Here is a 5,000-nt window from a genome sequence, read left to right on the forward strand (position 1 = left end):
CCAAACCATTACACAATTAACAATTCCAATTAAATTAATATTTTTTACTATTTAATTTAAATAGTCAAATTGACTAGAAAATCGAATTTAATAATTTAAATAGTACCGTAATTTATTTAATTAAATTAAATATTAAATAAATGGATTTAATAGAAATTAAATAGAAATAGAATTAAATGAGAATTCTCTAATTTCTAATTCAATTTCGAATCCTAAAACTAAAATAATAATAAATAAACAGAGCTCTTGTTCTTATTCGAAACGCCGCGTGATCTTTAACCAATTCTGCGCTTCAATATAATTACAGGAGTAAGCGCTATAGCCTGTTTCCAATACTCAATGGCTTGATCAGAACCAAGCCTCCACTATTTCAGAATCCCCCTGTCAGATGGCCTGTTCTCCCCGGTCAAAATAGGCGGTTCAATTCCTTCCCTTAGAACCGTGCTTGAGAGTTTCCTACCTCATACGGCTCGGCAGTCAATTCTTTTGGTATCCCATTTTTTACCCTACCATATATCCAATTGAATGAAGATTTCTCATAGATCTATTGATTTGTCTCAGGTTAACCAAAGGGGTTAATTACATGAGTTTCAAACTCTAATTTGGATTAAATTAATAATAAGTTTTATCTTTTCTCCCACCTTCAGAAAAATAAAGCATAGGCATTTCGGGGCTGTCGTCCGTTAGATTTTTCTGAAAGGTAACTATCTCGGTTTCATATCATATAGAAATTTATATAGAATCCTTGAAAAAGACTTCTTCCTCATAAAAAAGACTTACTGTCTTTGGGATCTGATGCTACACCGCTGCTCAATAACTTAGGGGATCGGCTCTATTACATAAGTCGATTCCTAATTTTTATCTCATATCATGACATAAATAAGCAGTTCTTATTTATTGTATCGGCTCAAAACCTCGCTAATTGATCTTTACGGTGCTTCCTCTATCAATTAGATCTTTATCCATAGAATAAAAGTATCTAGGCATATATATTTCTTCATATTTCGACTTCTATGAAGTTTCTTTTTTTGTTACAGCTGATAAAAATCGTTTTTTGGACGATGCAATATGTAGAAAGCCTATTTTTTTTTCTAGTATTTTATTTACTAGCGTGTTTATTTACTAGCGTATTTATTTACTAGCGTATTTGCTCTTTCTTTCCTTTTTTTATTTCTATAGTGGAGATAGTCGCACGTAATGACAGATCACAGCCATATTATTAAAAGCTTGTGGTAAGAACGGGTTTCGTTCTAGTGCTCGAAAATAATATTCTAAAGCTTTTGTATGCTCTCCATTACTTGTGTGATAAGGCCTATGTTATATAGTATAACTTCGATCATAGGGATCAATTTCTAGTCGCATAGCTTCTATAATAATTCTGTAAGGCCTCCGCATAATTTCCTTCGGATTGAGCCGACATCCGTTACAGTCGTCATTCGATTCAAAGAGATTCTCCGTTCCAAAAAAACCGTACATGAGATTTTCCTCCTCATACGGCTCCTCCTTTATGTGCATAATGAGAATAATCCATGGAATTAAAAAAGGTCGAAATATTGTCATTATGAACTGGGCAGGGCTAATGTTTTTACAAGAAATCTCTAATAACCCTCTTGCAAAGATCTTTTCTTACCATCAAGCGTGTTCGTACTAGATAAAAAAGTAAACTCCAACAATTTCTTTGTTCTCAACGCTCCTTAATTTCCAGGAATTAGTCACTTCAACAATCTTCGATGGTTATATGGGTATCCAAAGTACGAACAAGATGGATGTTTGTTGTCCCAACCATTTCTCTTAGTTCCGATCCCGATAAAGAAAGGGAATCATTAATAACAAAGTTTTCATGTTGTTGATTCCTAGGCGTAGTCTTCTTCCTCTATGCCGCCTATTGGTACTAGTGTATGTAGGGTTGACCCACAATACAGACCCATAAAGGTGTAACCTTTCGCTCAATACTCGAATCAACAATTGAAGCATCTGAGGTTGCATTAATCAGGGATACACGACAGAAGGAATTGCTTTTATAAACTTCACCTTCAACAAGCGTAGATTTCTTTTTGTTTTCAATAGCCTTTTTCTATTCTGAATAATGTGTCTTTTTCCTAAGACTGAGAGTGGTAAAGTAAATAAAAAAGTAAATAATAAATAAAGAATAAAGAGAATAAAGTAAAATATATATATAATAATAATCAAATCGCACCATCTCTGTAATAAGTAAATGCCTCTTTTTCTCCTCCAAGTTGTCCAGAATTATTCGTAATAAGATATTGGCTACAATTGAAAAGGTCTTATCAATAAAATTTCCATTTATCTGCGATCTAGGCATAGGTAGCAATCCATTCTATAACTCTTTTCATTACCCCTCGTTGAAAATAAAATGATCTCACAAACAAAGGAAGTGTATACAGTACGAAATAACATAAAAAGTAGACCCATTCATTTTTAAAAATTCTTCGAGCCCGGAGGCTAAAGAAAAGTGATAAAAAAAAAGTGATGAAAAGTTTTCTATTTTTATAGCAAGTTTCCTAGTTAGAATTGATATTGTTCGTACCTATCGAACAATCTAATATGAGTAACTCGCTATTCGCTCGGGGTATCGGCCATAATAATTATGTAGGAGATGGCCGAGTGGTTCAAGGCAACAGCATTGGAACTGCTATGTAGACTCTTGTTTACCGAGGGTTCGAATCCCTCTCTTTCCGCACCTTCACCTAATTCGCCAATGTAACTGACTACAATGTATCAAATAAGAACATATACTAAAGAATTAGACCCTTCTTTAGTTCTCTATTCCCAATTCCTTTTTAATATGGAATACGTAAAATAGCATACAGGGGATGAAAATCTCCTTACGTATCTATCATACATGAATAGGAGAAAAATCTCCGAATCAAACCCATTCCCCTGTCTTCCTTTACTTAACCTTAACTCAGGTGAAAAGGGGGCAGAACCCTTGTTTTGTTATTTTAGTTAGGTTTAAGTCTGACGAGAATAATATTCTACGACAACAATTCCATTTATTTTCAAACCAACCCATTTCCTATCTATTATTTGATTGACTAATCCTTTATATTGTAATGTGTGAAAGGTCAAATGTTTTGGTAATTCCTCATTGGTGGATGAATCAAGATAATTTTGAATCAGAGTTCTAGATTTTTGTTCATCCCTCGCTGAAATAATATCTCGGGGTTTGCAGCGATAACTTGGTATATCTACTGTACGCCCATTAACTAAAATATGTCTATGGTTAACTAATTGACGGGCTTGAGGAATAGTCGAAGCCATACCCAATCGAAAAAGGATGTTATCCAACCGCATTTCAAGTAATTGTAGTAAAACCTGACCTGTTGACCCTTTGGCTTTTCTGGCAATACGAACGTATTTAAGTAATTGTCGTTCTGTAAGGCCATAATGAAAACGCAATTTTTGTTTTTCTTCTAAACGAATACGGTATTGAGATTTTTTACCGGGGCGCGATTGGTTTCTAAGATCGCTTCGGCTCTAGAGCCTTTACTGAGTTAGTCCCGTAAAGCCCCCAGACGGCGTATTTTTTTTGAAACAGGGCCCTCGATAACGTGACATAAGGACTCCTTATTAATTTGAATTTTATTGAAATTTCATAAACCGAAATTAAAACTGAACTAAATGAAGCGAAATCGACTGAAGGATTGTACTACAAATATTAATGAGATGAATTGGATCAATATCCATACTTTACTTTTTTGTTTTTTTGTATTGTATATAATGTATACAAAAAATAGAAATAAATATATATATAATATATAAAGTAATATTATTAATATAAATATATAAAATATATAAAATATTTAGATATAAAATATTTAGAATATATATATAAATAATTATAATATATAAATAAATTGAATATAATATTAAATAGATAAATAAATTAAACCAAAGGAGTTTCCTTTTTTGGTTGATTTATCTATTAACTATTAAATTGATTATTTAATTTAATTTATTATATATTATATATTTGATTTTGACCTTTAAGAAGAATTGGAAGAAAAAGGGAAAGCTTTTTCATGATTCATTTGAAAAAAACATTCTCATTTATGTAAAAAGGCAAAAGCAAACAAATAGGAAAGCGGCTATCGGAATCGAACCGATGACCATCGCATTACAAATGCGATGCTCTAACTCCGAGCTAAGCGGGCTCAAATAATAGAAATTTGGTATCCATAGGATTCAGCAAACTATTAGATCTTATCTATTAACTATCTATTAGTTATTCATAATTAATATGAATTATTAATATGAATTAGAGACTCAATTTAGAAAAACTAGAATTTTTCTAATTTTAATGCCATACTTAATATAAACTTAATATAAATATAACATATTTAATATAATAATGTAGATTCAATCTAATATTCAAGCTAATGTTGATAGAATCTAATAATTCGATTTAAATTAAAATTTTATATATATATTTATTATTTATCTATATATTTTATATATTTAATATATTTAATATCTTTTTTATATCTTAGTTATATTTCTTTTATATTAATATAGTAATATTACTAATATTACTGACTCCATTTTATTTTCTAGTTTATTTTATATTTTAGTATATTTTACATCTAAATTATATAGAAATAGAAAATTTTTATATAGATTTCATTTAATCGATCGATTTAATAGATTTAATCTAGATTAAATTTATTTCTATTTAGTTTAGAGTTCTAAATAGAGATAATTAGAGTCAAAATCTTTTATGCAGTTATATATTTTATGATTATATAAATGAAACGTTATAAGTCTAGATAATTAGAATGAAACTCTTTTAGACTCAAAATTTGAATTATCTTCAATTCGAAATAGAAATGAATGGAATAATTAGTTCTAGTTATTAAATAGAAATAATTAGTTCTAGCTATTATACTATAAAAAAAATAATTAATTTCATTTTCATTTTAATAATGAATAAATTCAATTTTCATTTTATTTTTTTAGTTATTATGTTTATATAGGATAGT

The 5,000-nt window shown here is 29.9% G+C and overlaps 1 pseudogene; it reads right to left on the reverse strand.

Annotated features, from left to right (window-relative positions):
- Window positions 1-252: 252 nt before the first annotated feature.
- On the reverse strand, window positions 253-2,323 carry LOC128288791 (photosystem I assembly protein Ycf3-like; annotated as a pseudogene).
- Between the last annotated feature and the right edge of the window lie 2,677 nt (window positions 2,324-5,000).

This window comes from Gossypium arboreum, unplaced genomic scaffold (genome assembly GCF_025698485.1).
Source record: "Gossypium arboreum isolate Shixiya-1 unplaced genomic scaffold, ASM2569848v2 Contig00288, whole genome shotgun sequence".
NCBI lineage: Eukaryota > Viridiplantae > Streptophyta > Magnoliopsida > Malvales > Malvaceae > Gossypium > Gossypium arboreum.